Source organism: Oryctolagus cuniculus, chromosome 10, assembly GCF_964237555.1.
Source record: "Oryctolagus cuniculus chromosome 10, mOryCun1.1, whole genome shotgun sequence".
In the NCBI taxonomy this organism is placed as follows: Eukaryota; Metazoa; Chordata; class Mammalia; order Lagomorpha; family Leporidae; genus Oryctolagus; species Oryctolagus cuniculus.
The window spans coordinates 124,270,575-124,289,330 of NC_091441.1; the positions used below are offsets into that span (position 1 = coordinate 124,270,575).

The window sequence follows — 18,756 nt, forward strand, 5'->3', positions numbered from 1 at the left end:
TTTCCTAATGGCGTCCCTTGAACACACCTTGGCAAGGCTAAGGTTTTCTGTTAGTCATTGGGTCGAACAACAAAGATTTTTGCAAACTAGTTGCCATATTTGGATAAAATCACTCAGAAGATTACCAAGTGGATATACAAAACTACAACATCTTTGGCACTGAGAAAAGAAAAAAACAAAGATTCCAGCAACCTCACTCCCTTTCTGTGCATTATCTGGAAGTCTTTTGGCTTTGTTCCAAAAGGTACACAGAGAAGTTATCAACAAATGGCAGTGCCCCTGGAGAGAACCCCACCCTGAAGAACTGTGAAGAAAAGCCCCTCTTGTCCTCCAGCCGAGGGACATGGCACACACTGTGCCCGACACTCCCGTGCCGGAACCAGACTGCAGCTCTGCTAGACCTCCTCTCACACATGCTGTCTGCATGATGGTACCAAGGAGAACTGCTTCCAGACAATCACAGCACACAAAACAGCCTTCAGTGGGGACCCACCCAGGGCTCCAGGGCAGCCTGAGGAGTATTGGTTTGTTGACTTTGTCACTTGCCCAAGGCAGGACACAGAAATTGCCCTTGCTCTGCTGTGTGTCACAAGATGTGACCCTCCCATTCCAGTTGCAGAGGCAAATGTTAAACGACATGACATCCAATGCCCCTGTTTATTCCAGTGACAATAAGCATCATAAATTCAGCGTAGTCTACAGTCAGGAGCCACCTGCACTGTTCCAGTGTTACATCTCTGTGCGAGGGGCCAGTGTTATGGTACCGTGGGTTAAGCCACTGCTTTCATGGCCAGCATCCCATGTCGGAATGCCAGTTCAAGTCCCAGATGCTCTGCTTCCAATCCAGCTTCCTGCTAACGTCCCTGGGAAGGAAGCCAAAGGCGGTCTAAGTACTCAGGCCCCTGCTATCCATGTGAGAGACCTAGATGGAGTTCTTAGCTTCTGGCTTCAGCCTGGCCCTGTCCCAGCTATTGCAGTCATTTGGGGAGTGAACCAGCAGACAGAAAATCTCTGTCTCTTCCTCTCTTTTTGTCGCTTTGCCTTTCAAATAAGTCAATCATTTTTTAAAATCCGTGTAAGACATCTCCAAACCCTGCCACACTGTGCAGCTACCCAGGGGGCCCCGAGTTCTTGCCACTGTCAAGGACAATGGTGAGAGCAGAGAGGGGTGTGGATGATGGGCTCTCAAGACTGCCATCAGCAAGCAGCACAGAGCTGCAGAACGACTCACACTGAGCTGCAGGCTCACAGCAGCAGCCGGAGCCTGCTGAGCCCTGCTTTGCCTCATTCAACTCTGGCAATCTTGGTTGTCAGTTCTGTGCTGCCAATCGAATGTGTGTGTGTGTGTGTGTCTGTGTGTTGCACTGTGTGCATGTGTATATGTGTATGTATGTGTGTACACATGTGTGGGCATGTGAGTGTGGCAGGGGTACATAAAGGATCATCTCTGGATTATGAAGCTTCCTTGCATTCCTTCATGTTTAGTGCAAGGTTATAACGACATCCTTCAGATTGCAAAAGTTAAATGAACACATATATACATACCAGGGTACTTCAAAAAGCTCACATAAAGTGGAATTTAAAGATAAATTTATTTTCGTGCAAAAAAATGTGGAAGCCATGCATACAAGGGGTCTTCCAAAAGTTTAAGGAAAAATGTATTATGAAAAAACAATGCACGAATTTCACAATTGTTATTAAAATATATACATGTTTTATATATATATTTATATATGGATGCTTGTTATTTTTTATCTCATGTTTTAAATGTCCTGTCTCTGTTTTCCTGTGGTAGTATTAGCACATTAGTGTGTCTGTACAACAGAGGCTTGCACCCTGGAAGTGTGAACTCAACTGTGAGGACGGTAACAGCATTCACGAACTTTACTTCTGTAGTCTATGAAGACATCTGTCTCACTCTGCCCGATTCCATGAGAAACACAGGAAGGTGCACATGCCCTAACCCTTCCCACCACTACACAGGAATAAATGTCTCATTCTCTACTAGTGAAAAGTCATCATTTAAAGCCTCCCTATTTCTTCTACTGAGGACACAACTGTGAAGGAACACTGAGATGAACACTGGGAAAAAAGTCTAGAGAGCTTTGCATTGGCCTTAGACCCTTTTCATATGCCTCTTTCAGTTGTTTATTTTACAGGAAAAAAAAGAAGGAAGAAAACATAGTGTAGCCATAATAAACTAGTTAAAATAAACTATACTTGCTTGAGAGAAAAAAAAGAAAGTACACTTATATATTATATATATGGAGACAGTTTCCTTACAGGGGTCCATACATTTATATAGGAGGGGAAATGTATTTACATAGGAGGAGAGAGCACAGCCCTGCAGGAGGAGAGCACAGACCTGCAAGAGGAGAACACAGCCCTGCAGGAGGAGAGAACAGCCCTGCAGGAGGAGAGAACACGGCCCTGCAGGAGAGAGCACACAGCCCTGCAGGAGGAGAGAACACAGCTCTGCAGGAGGAGAGAGCACAGCCCTGCAGGAGGAGAGCACAGCCCTGCAGGAGGAGAGAACACAGCCCTGCAGGAGGAGAGAACACAGCCCTGCAGGAGGAGACCACAGCCCTGCAGGAGAGAGCACACAGCCCTGCAGGAGGAAAGAGCACAGCCCTGCAGGAGGAGAGAACAGCCCTGCAGGAGGAGAGAGCACAGCCCTGCAGGAGGAGAGAACACAGCTCTGCAGGAGGAGACCACAGCCCTGCAGGAGGAGAGCACACAGCCCTGCAGGAGGAGAGAATACAGCCCTGCAGGAGAGAGCACACAGCCCTGCAGGAGGAGAGAACACAGCGCTGCAGGAGGAGAGAGCACAGCTCTGCAGGAGGAGAGAACACAGCCCTGCAGGAGGAGACCATAGCCCTGCAGGAGAGAGCACACAGCCCTGCAGGAGGAAAGAGCACAGCCCTGCAGGAGGAGAGAGCACAGCCCTGCAGGAGGAGAGCACAGCCCTGCAGGAGGAGAGAACACAGCCCTGCAGGAGGAGAGAACACAGCCCTGCAGGAGGAGAACACAGCCCTGCAGGAGGAGAGAGCACAGCCCTGCAGGAGGAGAGAACACAGCCCTGCAGGAGGAGAACACAGCCCTACAGGAGGAGAGAGCACAGCCCTGCAGGAGGAGAGCACAACCCTGCAGGAGGAGAACACAGCCCTGCAGGAGGAGAGAGAACAGCCCTGCAGGAGGAGAGATAACACAGCCCTGCAGGAGGAGAGATAACACAGCCCTGCAGGAGGAGAGAGAACAGCCCTGCAGGAGGGAAGAACACAGCCCTGCAGGAGGAGAGAGCACAGCCCTACAGGAGGAGAGAGCACAGCCCTGCAGGAGGAGAGAGCACAGCCCTGCAGGAGGAGAGCACAGCCCTACAGGAGGAGAGAGCACAGCCCTGCAGGAGGAGAGCACAGCCCTACAGGAGGAGAGAGCACAGCCCTGCAGGAGGGAAGAACACAGCCCTGCAGGAGGAGAGCACACTTCAATGGAATGAGAATCAGAACTTCCTCAGGAGCAAGAGGAAGATGGACTGGATGACCCATTCAGCAGACCACATGATCATGGCAGGCGACACTAGGTGCTTGGGACCAGCTGAAAGCAGGTGCAGAGGACTCCTAAACAATTCCCTCTTGTGGATCTGAGTCTGTCTAATTGAGAAACAGTATTTTCACACAGCATGCCCTTACAGACTATTCGTGACTTCACCACGTGCTCCACAAGGGAAATCATGGTACCCTAAGAGAGTAGGAAGAGATGGTAGTGGCACAAGACTTGTTAGAGCAAGCATGCCATCCTTTTTCTTTTTTTTTTTTTTAAGATATATTTTTGTATTTGAAAGGCAGAGTTACAGAGAGGCAGAGGCAGAGGCAAAGAGAGAAAGAGAGAGAGAGAGGTTCTTCCATCCACTGGTTCACTCCCGGATGGCCACAACAGCCAGAGCTGGGCTGATCCGAAGCCAGGAGCCAGGAGCTTCTTCCAGGTCTCCCACGTGGGTGCAGGGGCCCAAGGACTTAAGCCATCTTCTACTGCTTTCCCAGGCCATAGCAGAGAACTAGATCAGAAATGGAGCAGCTGGGACTCGAACCGGTGTCCTTACTGGATGCCAGCACTGCAGGTGGAGGCTTTACCTACTACGCCATAGCACTAGCCCCGATTCTTCTTTTTCTAATCTATTTATTTGAACAGCAGATTGAAACCAAAATAGAGGCAGATCAAGAGAGAGAAACAGGTCTTACTTCCTGGTTCACTCCCTTTATGCCCCCCAAAGCCAATGCTGGGCCAAACCAAAGCTGGGAGCCAGGAACTCAATCCAGGTCCTTGATATGCATGGCAGGGATTCAACTTGAGAGGCAACACTGTTACCTCCCAAGGTCTGCATTAGCAGAAAGCTGCAGTCAGGAACTGGAGGCAGAAACCCAAACCAAGTATTCCATATGGGACATGGGCATTCTAACCAGCAGCCCAAATGCCCATCCCTAGAGACAATAAGTCATTTCTCATCATGACCCCCTTCTAGAATAGTTGAAGTGAATTTCTCCTTACCCACGGAAAGTACAGAACAGGTATAAATTGCAATTCCGTTCCAGACAAAGCTAAATTTTGAAGAGCAAATGACTATCACACACAAGGTTTGATTCTGTATTTAAAATAATGAATCTTAAGTTCCATAAGGGCATATTGTGATTATTGCTATAACCCCAGTGTCGCTGCCTAGCACCACATCAGGGCTAAATAAATGCAGTTTGGGTGGACTGGTGAATGAGCGCATGAGAGCTACACAAATCAATTAGTGGTTACTTCACAGTTCCTTAACCTGCCAGTTGCAGAAATGAATGTCCCTGACAGGGCAGGAGGCACACACATTATCACCACAGTTCTCCTGAAAGAGACACTGCAGCCCGGGAAAAAGAGACAAAGAGACTGAAAACACAGCCAGAGTACACTTAGTCGTGTGATTTTTAAGTTAATCACATAGTCTTTCAGAATTCCAACCGTCTCATTGGTGAATATAGGATGACAGTCTCACACACACACACACACACACACACACGCACACACACACACAATGCTTAGTCCAGGCTGGGATCTCGAAAGCTCCTGGTGAACAGCCAGACAGCAGCCGCAGCCCCTGCATCATCGAGAGGCCAGCAGTGATGCTAGGAGGGCCCTGAGCAGTTTCCAATCTCCCTCTTCTTGAAGACCCTCACTCTGTCTCCCACAGCTTGGGGAGAGACCACACGGCACCCAGAGGTGACAGGAACCTGGTCAGTGGCTGTGTTAAGCCACTAGTGTGGTAAACCACAATGTGTTCTCACAAGAAGAAAAGTGATTTATTTACAATGTTTTCTGTAAGCTTCTGAGTTCCTCAAGACCAGGAAAAACTGTCTAATGAATTTCCCTCTCCCTAGTATCCAAACAGAGGGTTGCCAAATTCCTGAATACTGGTTACTTAATATTCGTGCACTGAGTAAAGCATGCCTGCTCTGTATGTGTCTGCACACATACTGGAGATCCAAAGACAATTCTTCATTTTTCTTTTTTTAACTGTTGCTAACCTAAATGTATCTTTAACCATGGAGATTCTCTAGAGATCTTTTAAAAAGCTATAAAAACCTGAGTACACCTCAGCTTGTGGTCAGTATATTGCTCAGTCTTAAGAACTTGGGATTGGGGCCAGCACTGCGGCAGAATGGGTAAAGCCGCCACCTGCAACGCCAGCATCCCCTATGAGGGTCGGTTCATGTCCTGACTGCTCCACTTCCAATACAGTTCCTTGCTAATGACCTCAGAAAAGCAATGGAAGATGGCCCACATGGAACACCTGGAAAAATCTCCTGGCTCCTGGCTTCAGCCTGAACCATCCTGGGCTGTTGCAACCATCTGGGGAATTAAGCGAGGAATGAAGATCTCTGTTTCTCCCTCTCTCTCTGAAATGCCAACTTTCAAATATGTAAATAAATCTTAAAAAAAAAAAAAAGCTGGGATTGAAAATTCCTTGTTTTCTCTCATCAACTAACATCTACCAGGCAGAAAAGAGTTCTTGAACCAAACCATGGAGGCCCATACCCTATCTCAACAAAAATGGGGGAAATGACATACCAGACACATAATATTCCCTAGAATGTAACTATTACAGCAAAAAAAAAAAAAAAAAAAAAAAAAAAAAAACCCACAAAACAGAAATTCTTCAATAATCCTGACATGAAATAATGCCTAATGAAGGCCAGCGCCGCGGCTCACTAGGCTAATCCTCCACCTTGCAGCACCAGCACACTGGGTTCTAGTCCCGGTCAGGGCACCGGATTCTGTCCCGGTTGCCCCTCTTCCAGGCCAGCTCTCTGCTGTGGCCAGGGAGTGCAGTGGAGGATGGCCCAAGTCCTTGGGCCCTGCACCCCATGGGAGACCAGGATAAATACCTGGCTCCTGCCATCGGATCAGCGCGGTGCACTGCCGGCCATTGGAGGGTGCACCAACGGCAAAGGAAGACCTTTCTCTCTCTCTCTCTCCCTCTCACTGTCCACTCTGCCTGTCAAAAAAAAAAAAAAAAAAAAAGCCTAATGAAGTGAGAACCAGACAAATATAAGAAGTAAACGTCTTCTTTTGGAAATTATTTAGAGACAAAACCTTACAAGAGCAACATGAAGATGCTGAATTTTTCCTAAGAATATTTCTGAAAGACAAAGGAAATGACCTCTGCTTCCAACGAGCAGCCTGAGTCCGTGCTCCGCAGTGCACAATTACTGACCCCAGGAAGGATCCCATGTAACTGTCTCTGGCAACTGATGAAACGCCAGGGGGTAGAGGTTGTGATCAGCACATTGTATATCATCTCAGGTAGCACGAGTACCTGCTACACTGGGTACAGCTGGCTCTGATTTTGCACAAAACTAAATGACATGAAAAACAGAACAGAAGGTACCAAAATCAGAGCAAAGAATTAGAGAACTCAAAGACCATTTGAAAACACGCAGATGGCAGAGAAAAAAAAAAAAAAAAAAGGAACCAAGAAGAATGAAGAAAGCATACAGGAGCTTGGTGACAGCACTAAAAGAGCAAACAGTGTTTTAGGGGGTTCAAGAGGGGCGTGAGGGGGCCAAAGTTAGTAGAGAACTTATTCAGAGGTAACAACAGAAAACTACCCAAGTCTAGAGAAGGATACACATATCCAGGTACAGGAAAGTCAAGTCTCACCAGTTGGGTTCAACTCAATCCAATACACGTAATAATCAGGCTGCCAAAGATTAAAGTCAAAGCTAGGATTCTTAAAGCTGCAACAGAAAAGCAGCAGCACAAAAGGGTATGCCATGTCCCCTGAGAGCAGCATTCACAGTAGAAACCTTACAGGCCAGGAGAGAATGGGATGAGACGTCACATCACTGAGGGACAAATCTGCCAACCAAGAACAATGAACCCAGAAAAGATAGATAGCCTTTGGCCACTAAGGAGAGATAAAGATACTACCAAATGACTTGAGAGAATTTATCTCCAAGTCCAAAGAGACGCTAATGAGTAAGAAGAAAACTCACTGGGAAGAACAAATGCAAAGATAAATTCAGAATACTCTAATATTATAAATATTATATATGAGCTCTTCATATTTTTAAAATGAAAACTAAACTGCTACATTAATATGTTAAGAGAGAGACAATATAAAAAGCGTAAAAAGCAACATCAAAATGCAAATATGGGGAGAAATGAAGTACAAATGTAGATTTTCTTTTAGAAAAAAAAATTATCCCTTTGGGGGGGTTTCTTTTCCTAACTTAGCAATCAATTTTAAATTGCTATCATTTCAAAATAGCTTGCTATAACTAAAACATTTCTTTAAGTTTCATAGTAACCACAAAGCAAAAATCTATAACAGACACATGAAAAAAAAAAAATAACCAGGGAATCAAAACACACTACTAAAAAAAATAATCACTTAACCACAAAGGAAGAATGTAAAAGAAGTGAAATAAAGAAAAGAATTAAAATGAAATTAGAAATAACAAATGTCAGTTATAAGACCTTACCTATCATGAATCATTTTAAATGTAAACTCTCTGATTAAAAGACAAAGAGTGGGGGTGAGTACAGCAGGTTAAGCCACTGCTCCAGATGTCCACATCCAATATCCGAGTCCCTGTGTTCAAGTATTGCCCCCACTTAAAATCCCGCTTCCTGTTAACGTGCCCCATAGGGGGCACCAGATGATGGCTTAAGTACTTGAGTCCTTGCCATCCACATGGGAGACTCGGATAGAGTTCCTGGCTCCTGGCTTCAACCTGGCCCAGGATGCTGGCTGTTGCAAGCATTTGGGGAATGAAACCCGCAGTTGAATTCTCTCTCTCTTTCTTTCTTTCTTTCTTTCTCTCTTTCTCTCTTTCTCTCTCTCTCTCTTTCTCATAAATGAAAACAAATGTTACTTTTTTAAACAAACTTAATGGGCTTTTTTAAAAGACAAGATCCAGCTCCCTGTTGCTTACAAGAATCTGACTTCCCCTCTGAGGACACACACCATCTGAAAGCCAAAGTGTGCAGTTAGATACTCCGTGCAAATGGAACCCAAGATAAAGTGAGGGTAGTGTACCTCACACCAGACAGAATGGACATTACATCAACCTCTGTAGAAAGAGACGCAGAAGGTCACGATTTAATAATAAAGGAGCCAGTTCATCAAGAGAAAAATAACAATTGTAAACATATATGCACACAATTTCAGAGTACTGAAATACATAAAGAAAATATCAATAGTTCTAAAGGGAGAAATGGACCCCAAAACAATACTAGGAGACTTTACCACCCACATTCAGCAATGTGCAGATCACTCAGACACAAGGTCAAGAGGCTAGCAGAGTAAATGCACCACAGCCCAAGTGGACCTAACAAACAGTTACAGAGCTGCACCCAACAGCTGCAGAAGACACATTCTTCTCAACACACTAGAACATTCTCTAGCACAGATCATATTATAGGCAACAAAACAAGCCTCAGCAAAGTTCTAAATCATATCGAGTATCTGTTCTCATCACAATGCAGTAAGAATAGAAACTGATAACAAAAACAACATGGGAAACTCTACAAACACATGGAAATTACACACCTTACTCCTGAAAAACCAAATGGATCAAAGAAAAACTTGAAAAGGAAATACTAAAATTTCTTGGAAAAATAAAAATGAAGCAAAACATAGCAAACCTTTTAAATATAGCAAAAGCAGTATTAAGCAAGAAATGTATAGAAATTAACATCTACATTTTTTAGAAAATGCAGAAAGATCTCAAATAAGCAACGACTGCTGGACCTGAAGGAATCAGAAGAATGAGAACAACCCAAACTAATGGCGTACGTTGATGGCGGCATTTGTTTTCTCAATATTGTGAAAGGGCATGCAAGTTAGAGATGCTCTTGAGAGCAGGAAGCAGAAATGTCTATGTTTTAGGTGAAGAATAACCAAGTAACCTTTTGATACTCAAACAGAATGTAGCTCTGATTTTGCATTACTTTCAAATGCAGCCTCAAATGGCCTCCCTTGGAAGGAAAAAGCCCATTAAAAATCTGCGGGAGCAATTCTGAAAATGATTGACAGAGAAGCACTATGTTTTTATACACAGTTCAAAATGTGTGTGACAATAACCTCTCAGTAAATAAGGGTTATCTTGACTAATGCCTGATAAAACCAGTTAACTCGGGGCAAGTTAACAGCAAGGTCAGGCTCCTTTAGTAAGACAATGGGACAATTTACGCAGGATTAGCTTTCTGCCTGGCACTGTCCTACATGTTTTCCATTTTATTAACTCGTTTTATCCTGACAGCCCCATCACACAGACACTTGTTTTTTTAATGGCATCATTTAAATGAGATAACTAAGATCCATAGAAGTTACAGTTTGCCTAAGGTTACACATGACCACCTCCAGAATGGAGCTTTATAACTTTGATAGCCTTAAATATTGCCAAAAATACTATCACAAATCATTGTACTCTCAAAACAAACTCTTGTTCTTGAGGACTGCAAGATTCCTGACACAAATATTCTAAACCATGACCAAAGAACATAAATGAAAGAATTAAGTCATACTGGAATGCCTACAAACGCTTCCTGGAAGTCTCTCAGGCCTATTTAGGTACTAACACCATCAACACTGCTTTTCCAGGACTTTCTGGCCCAACTGTTGTACACGAGGGTCTTTGCTTATTCACTAAAGATACACCTATGGATGGCAAGTCATGTGTTTTCAAAATCGGAACTTCTCTGAACATCTGAACAAGCTAAATCCCAGGATATCATTTCCTATTTCCTGCTTGAGCCATTGCACCTGCTGCTTTGGCCTGAGTATCTATCTGCTCAACCAGCTTTCAGTGCTCTCTCTCCTTCTCCCTCCCTCTCCCTCCCTCTCCCTCTCCCTCCCTCTCCCTCCCTCTCCCTCTCTCTCTCTCCCTCCCTCTCCCTCTCTCTCTCTCCCTCTCCCTCACTCTCCCTCCCTCTCCCTCTCTCTCTCTCCCTCTCCCTCCCTCTCCCTCCCTCTCCCTCTCTCTCTCTCCCTCTCCCTCCCTCTCCCTCTCTCTCCCTCTCCCTCCCTTTCTTTCTCTCCCTCTCCCTCCCTTTCTCTCTCCTCCTCTCCCTCTCTTTCTCTCTCTCTGTGTCTGCTTCTTAAAAAACAAAAATTTTAAATTAATACAAAGTAGTTCGAAACAATCTACTGATGTGTAGACTGGTACCATAATTCCTCAGGATTTATTTTATTGATTACAATAAAGTTTATATTGGGATGGGAACCTGAAAACATAGTTGAGGGTCACATGAACATGCTAAGGGTATGATACATTTGGAGGGGTACACACTCCCAATTGAAGATCTATGTTAATGCAAACTTTTCTAGATATTAAAATCAACATTTAACAGAAATTACATTAAATCCAACCCTTTTTGCAAAGCATTAAGCTTACTTCATCTATAGGCTAGTTCTGTGCTCGCTTCGGCAGCACATATACTAAAATTGGAACGATACAGAGAAGATTAGCATGGCCCCTGCGCAAGGATGACACGCAAATTCGTGAAGCGTTCCATCTATAGGCTAGTTCTTTATGCTTTAGTTCTCTGTGAAACCGTGTACCTGCAATTATCTATACAATTCAAGCAAGAGAAAGAAGCAGTGGAGGTGTTCATGTAGAAAGAGGGCAGGAAGGAATAAAGAAAGAAAAATCTGCCATAATTATGGGAAATAAGGTAATTTTTTAAAAAACTTCTAAAAATATTGGAGAACATTATTCAGATTTACAGTTGGCACCATTTTTCTCATTTGTGAATTTGGAGAATTCTTGTTAAAACAATGCCCATAGTACTTAACAAATTAACATACAAGATCCATCCCTCAGTTGTCTAACATGTGCTATAACAGGAGGGCTCTCAAATAGTTGCTGTGATTATCTGCTTATGGTTTCCTGACCCCCCTATGGTCACAAACATGTTTGAGACTCCAGAAACACACAACATATCCAACACCCTAACAATAGTTTCAAAACGCACCTCTGATAGAGGCCAAGTTGAACTGTAAACATAGATTGTTCAGCCTTAATCCAGAGACCTAAAGTTTGCTGTATCTGCCTACCCAAGTTTCACTACAACCTACCTGTAACAATACAGCCTCACATTTTACAGTTGCTTTTACTCAACCCTCAAAAGAACTTTGCGTATTAATTTAATTAGGTCCATCCATAAATGAGGAAAATTAAAATCCAGAGGATTAAGTCACCTCATTACTGTAACACATAAGAAGTGACAGTGGTCAAGTACAGGTCCCAAGTATGGTGACTGAAATTCCAGTCCTTTCTCAACCATGTGAGAGTCCCCTCTTTATGTCAAAAACAAATGGTTGACACTGTGTGAAGGTGGAAAGTTTAAAATGGCACAAAATAAACTCAGTCTTTCTCTATAAAAGAAAAATGAATCTTTTAGAATCATCAGCTGGTGGTTTGCTACAAACTTGGGCCCAGAGCTTCCCCATGTGGGATTTTGTCCATTTTAATCCCTCACTTTTATCTATTCTTGTTGAATGTGAATGACACAAAACCAGATTCCCCACTTCCGCAGTCTCTCCACATAATCCAGGCATCAGACAGGAGCATGAAAGGCATCCTGTGCTCCCTTCATTATTCAGGGAGTGCTCAGAATTCATCATCCCAGAGAGCCTCTGATCCTTCAGAAACAAGCCCTTTCGGAAGCTGTTCCTCCAGGGGCCAGCTGGTCATGCTGCACACGTGTTAAGTACCTACTTCACACAGCTCCTTCTTGGGCCTTTATAACATGGCAGTAGACACAGGGAAGATGAGCAGGAAAGGAAAAGAGCAGACAGGACCCACCCAAAATAAAACCAAGCAGCAGAAAACAGCAGTGCAGCCCCTTCCATTGAAGAGACCACAAATGTGACACGGGAGTGGAATTGCACCTCATCACATCTGGGATGTAGGGAGGAGACAGTGGGACATAGGCAAGCAATCTGTTTTCAAGTTCAAGAGAGAAAAAAAAAGTTGAAAGATTAAGTTCTAAATTGCATGCAGTCAACATTTTCTGTTTTTTCTTCTTCAAGACCACATTTATTCTGATCCCAATGGCAACAAATCCAATAAAATCCAATGTTTACTTCATAATTCCACCAAGAGTGGACAAAATATGGTATCTTGGTGTTGAATTCTAGAAAATTCAATCACAAGGCTCCTTCCTCCCATCTCTCCAAATCCACAAGTAATTTCTGCAACACACAAGGTTCTACACACTGTAGAATGGACTCAGTTCTCAACAGTCAACTCTCCTCTGGACCCTGAAAGTCTGGTGGTTGGAGAAAGGTAATATTCAGTGGCAATTTCCTGCATTGGTTATTCACTTAGTAGGCCTGGAGTGGCTGCAACTGAATTGGCCTCTGTATTTTAGCAAAAGATTTATGGCAACTTATCAGCAAAAGCATGGGGAAACTGGCTGGTCAGAGAACCTTTTGTGAATGACATTTTCTCTTGCCATTTTTTACACATCATTGCTCAAAATTAATGAAATTTCTGAAGGACATAATAATTATAAAAAAAGATTATGAAAGACTTTTAATAAATTGTATTGGGCATAAAACATGTTGGCAGAAATTACAGTTAATCAGAAGTGGTTGTGCTGCCACCCTAGAAGAGAGAGCAGAATCCCCAGGAAGCAGCACATGGGGCCAATGCAAGAATAAGTGTCCACTGTGTTGGCTGCTTGCAAAATCACACAATTAATCAGTGTAAACCGACTCTCAGCAAAGCACACTGCAGGGCTGCTGATAACCATTAGGCTGCACAGTGTATTAAAGAAAACTTTAATGAGCTCCCATGAGAATCTAAAGATTTAAATCACTTTTTTTCTCCCTAAAAGAGCATTTTTATTCCACTTAATGGACATTACTTTCCAAATCTGATACATATACGGTCAAATCCACTTTTAAAGCAATCATCAGGAACCAGAAGGCAGTCTATCTTGTGACTAAAATATACTGATTTCAAAGTAATACAGGATTTAGAAATCTACACAGGATGCACCTTATCATCCTCTTGGAGCTGATAGCGATCTATTGCTACCTCATATCACTGGGCTGTCACAGGGCTGAGGAGTCATCACAGAATTACTGGGTTATCACACCTTGCACCATGTGCATGCCATTTATGTTAGCTATAGTCTGCCTTATTGCACAGAAAACATAAATAATTAGTTAACTAGGCTTATTTTAAAATACTTCCATTATACATGGATATGTATTCAAAGCACAGAGACTATGTAAAGATGGCCACAGACATGTGGAAGTGTTCCATCATACACTTAACATTTGAGCTCACCACTATGCATGGGTCACACAGAAAAATGGTTCCACTGGTGGTTGGGATTAGCCTTTAAGCATTTATCCTTCAATTCTCAGACTTAATAGAACCCTATCCAAAAGCATGTTGCCTGGATAGGATAGGAAAGAATTTTTAAAACACCGTCTGTGTTTTTACTACGTATTGAATTGAATTGAAACTGCCCTGAAAAAAATATTTTGTTAAAACTATACATTCTAATAGCAACATTTTTATAAAAATTTATTTACTTATTTGAAAGGCAGAGTTACAGAGAAGCAGAGAGAGAGAAGAGAAATTCCATCTGCTAGTTCACTCCTCAAATGGCCTCAACCACCGAAGCCGTGCCGATCCAGGAGCTTCTTTTGGGTCTCCCACGTGGGTGCAGGGGCCCAAGGTCGTGGGCCATCTTCCACTGCTTTCCCAGGCCACAGCAGAGAGCTGGATCGGAGGTGGAGCAGCTGGGACTGGAACTTGCATCCAAATGGGATGCCAGTACTGCAGGCAGCGGTTTTACCCACGACGCCACAGCGCTGGCCCCCAATAGCATCATTTAATTTGGTCTTGATTTCCTCTGAGTCCTAATTCTTTAATCCAACTACAGTCTTGTAGCTCCATCCAAGCAGTTTGCTTTTTTCATAAAGCTCTACACCAAAGTAAATGGATACATGGATGGACTGACGGATGGAAGGACAGACCAACACAGAGGGACTGACAGTAGATGAACAGAGAGAGAGAAGGAGGCGCACTGCCATCTGCCTCTCCACGCCCCTCGGACAGCACTGACTGGTTTTCCTGGTGTTGGCTCTGCTGCTGGAAGTCCACATCAGACTGCCAACACTGGAGCAAAACCACTCACAGGAAGCTAAGAGCAACCAAGCAGGTACCTCAAGGAGTAGAAAATGCAAAAAATCAAGCAGAGGTAACAAGAGGAAAACTGAAGAGAAGAAAAGAACATACATGTGCCAGGGGTGGGAGGGAGCTATTCACCTGAGCGGCCGGAAGGCTTCGGTGTGAGAGAGAGCAATAGAGTTTTAACACTGCATTAACACTGTCCACCTGTCCACTTGTGCAGCTGTCTCTGATACACTTTCATTTCTGTCCCATGCTTTTTGTATCTCTTCCTACATACGAATCAAAATGAGTCAGGCTTCAGCCCTTGTTTTTATGTAAAGGTCACTGGGGAAGTTAAGTGTTTGTGTTTACTCTTCAGTTCAGACACGCACGACTCTCCCAGTTAATCACTGGAATGGGCGCTGAAACTTGCACACAGGCGTAGCACTGTCACTTTAAACCCTAGTGCTTTCTTACATTACATAAACATTCATTTTACCTATGAAGACTCCCGGTGAAATTATTTACCTAAATTAATAGGCACAAATAAACCTGCCATGCACTTCAGCTTTCACCAAAAAATTTCCCTGTTCTCAAAAGAAAATATTTTGACAAGGACTAACCCACCCTTCTTACTCTGTTTTAAAAACTCTCCCATAGGAAATCTGTTCAGAGAAGAATCTCTTCACTGCATCATCTGCTAAACACTGGCTTGAAGGGAAGCACTTTGGAAAACGGAAGACAACGCTTGTAAATGCAAATGCTAAAGAATCTTCTCTAAGAAGTCCTGGAAATACTTCCACCTCAAAAGCCTAAAAGCACTCATCACTGCTCTCCTGACCTGTTCTTAACTTTCCCCCTCTTGAGTCCAGGAACTCAGGAAAACACAGTCGGTGTCAGCTCCTAGACAGAGGGGTGTGTGAGAGAGTGGGTGTGGCCTGTCTTGTGTTTTAGCCAGCTTCCAGTTTTGTTTGATGAGCTGCCTCATAAGAAATAAGACAGATGTACTTTAAGAATGGATCCAAGCTTACTGGAGAGATCCCTGACTTATGTTCACTTCCAGACCTCATGCATGTTAGCCCCTGGGGATCCTGTACAGGGGTCAGGGCCACTTCCATCACTGTCACTGTCCATCTGCGAGCCATCTGCCTCTGCGAGGGACTGGACACTCCCTGAGGGCGAGTCCACCCTGCCCTGCTCACTGTCGCTGCTGAACTCAACAGCAGGTTGGCAGATACTCACTCAGTGGTCAGTAACTATGTGCTGAAGGAACAAAACCCTACAAACATGTTTCTCCTCTAGTCTACCCATGCCTAAGATAATCCTTTTGAGTTCTTTTCATTGGACTTTTGGGTTTTTACCTCTCACTTGGTTCTGCAATTCGATGCAGCTACAATGGTTTTTGATGTGTCACATGGTTCTGATAATATGTATTTTTCAATCTACTTGAGAAGCAGAGAGACAGACCCCACCCCCTAAATTCTCACATCTCAGGCCACCACCATCAGGAAGCAGGGACTCAAGCCATGTATTTCATGGATGGCAGGAATCCAATTACCTGATCTGTCATCTGCTGCATCCCCATGCCTGCATTAGCAGGAGGCTGGAACTGGGAGCCAGACCAAGCACTGAACCCAGGCACTCCAATATGGAAGGCAGACATCTAAGCCACTGGGCCAAACACCCACCCTGGTTCTAGATAATATTAACAGTGGCAGCAAACACAGACTAAGCAAGGATGTATGGTGGTCACTGGCCTAACAGTTTTTAAACAATAACTCACGTAGTAACTGAGAGAGGGCCTATTCCTTAGGCCTCAGACAGTCCTAGAAATTGACTATGCTGAACGGAGATCGACTGTCACAAGAGATGAAGTAGCACCCATGCAAAGTCACTCCAGCTTGTGAGTCAGCAGTCAGAGGGCGTCTGTTCCCACCCTTCCTTCCTAGTGCAGATTTGTGTTCCCAAAGCCCTCACTTAGGAGTTACTGTTTTATAGCAGATGGTGATAGTGACAGACCATAAAACTTTCCCTAAAATACCTTCTAACTTTATGGCTATTTCCATCCAAAAACAGCTTGAAGACTGGAGTGGTGACTGAAACAATGATCTCTCCCTATGTCTGCATCCCAAGTCCTGGGCCCTGTGGATTTGTCTTTGCTGATGGCATTAAATGGTGAGGGGGTTGAAGTGGGGGTGCTCCCTAGATATTGGGGGAGGCCACTGTGACCTGAGGAAGGCAGCAAGGTCACAATCTGAAAAGGTGATGGCAGGACAGAGCACAGAGAGACGCTGGCAGCTGCCCCAGGGCTGGCACTGAACATGGAGGAAGAGTCCAGGGATGCACGTAGCATCAACAACGAGGAAAGACAAAGCAGCAGACCTCCCTGTGTGTGTCAGCTTTTCATCTGTCACACAGCTGGGACAACAACTGATAGTATAGAAAAGGCGAGGTAGCTCAGTTTTGGAGGTTCCAATCTTCCAGGTCTGAAGGCATCCGGTGAGGTGAAGGGGGCGGTGCCTAGGGTGGAGGAGGAGAGACTCTGTGGCCAAACAAGGAAGCAGGGGGTGGCTGGGCCCACACAGACTTCCAGCCCCCTGGCAAGAACTTCCCTGCAGGGCCACACCCAGTGATCTAGATCGTCTTTCCAGAACACGCCCAGGGATCCCAGGAATTCAACCAGGCCCCACCTGGATATGTAGCCCCACCTTAAATGCAGAAACAACACAAAAGTGTCTATGCAATTGTTATTTCAAATCAATACGAATATTTTGTCATATTTTTCTCAGAATTCCCTTTTTAAGTTAATAATATATAAAAAAATTAAGTTGATTCCCCTTAAATCTCTCTTCCAAATCCACTTTACTTCCTGAAAGAACCAATGTCATTAATTTAGTGTGAAAATCATACATTTTTATATTTTTCAACGACAATACACAGTCATATGAGTTCTTTTTCATTCACTCATGGTATCGATTTCAGACTTGCTTTTTTCATGTAAGCTGTTGTTACTGCAGTCTACACTCAGGACCAGCATTTTGGTGCAGGAAGTTAAGGGGATTCCTGCCATGGAGTTCCAGGCTCTTGATTTCAGCCTGGCCCACCCCTGCCTGGTGTGGCCATCTGGGGAGTGAACCAGCAAATGGGACATCTCTTTCTCTGTGTGTCTTTCCTTCTCTCTCTCTATAACTCTCTCTTTCACATAAATAAATAAATCTTTTTTAAAAAGATTTAGATTTAGGTCACTCATTTGAACCATTCACGGAAGTTAACGTGCATATATAAAATATATACGTATATACATATACACATATAAATATTTCAAACTATGTCTTCATCCCTTTTTGAGACATTTAGGTTGTTTCCTGTTTTGCATCTGCTCATGGGTGCGTGGCACACATCTGCATGTCTCTCCCTGCACACACAGGTGAGCTTTTTCTCTTGGGTGACTGTGCAGTGGTGGAAGGGCTGCAGTCCTGCAGACACGTCACAGGGCACATCTTCAGCCTCACCAGCTCCTGTGAGACCCCCTGCCTCTCCCCCTGATGCCGGGACAGCAGGAGTGCCTCCACTTCCTGACACCCCCACAGCATTCCCTAGTGGTGTTTTCACCATGACATCCAGTGAAACCTAACAGCTTCCTCATTTTGTTTTTTATCTCAGACTATTGAGACAAAACTCAATGAGTACTAGAAAATGCATACAGCTGAGAAAACATCAAATGCATAAAACCTCAATCTTCAACCCCACCCAACCAGTCCTTAAAACCAAGGGTCTCACTTTTGTCACTTCAACTTTGCCCTTTCTAGGGTATCATGGGTGAAATCACACAGTCTGCCAACTTCTCTCATTTGTACCCCTATTGGGAGCCACTGGAGCTGTTGCAGGCACCTCTGTCTCAAACTAAACAAACACAGAATTGTGCCAAATTGTCGCTCCCCATCTTCGTGGAGGAACGACACTAAACCCTGCCTAGGCTTCATATCCGAGTCACGGCACCATTATGTCGCTCCCCGTCTTCGTGGAGGAACGACACAGGACCCTGCGCTGTTCTTTTGTCTGCTCGGCCCTCCCCGGGTTT

General features: G+C 44.3%; 1 protein-coding gene and 1 non-coding gene across 12 annotated transcripts in view; one reads left to right on the forward strand and one right to left on the reverse strand.

Moving 5' to 3' along the window:
- CHL1 (cell adhesion molecule L1 like) overlaps nt 1-18,756 on the reverse strand; it is a 175,279-nt gene that overhangs the window by 139,103 nt on the left and 17,420 nt on the right. The gene's annotated exons all lie outside the window — the stretch shown is intronic.
- Nucleotides 10,955-11,061, forward strand: LOC138844165 (U6 spliceosomal RNA). Its single transcript, XR_011379704.1, has one exon. It is a non-coding gene; the product is annotated as a U6 spliceosomal RNA (small nuclear RNA).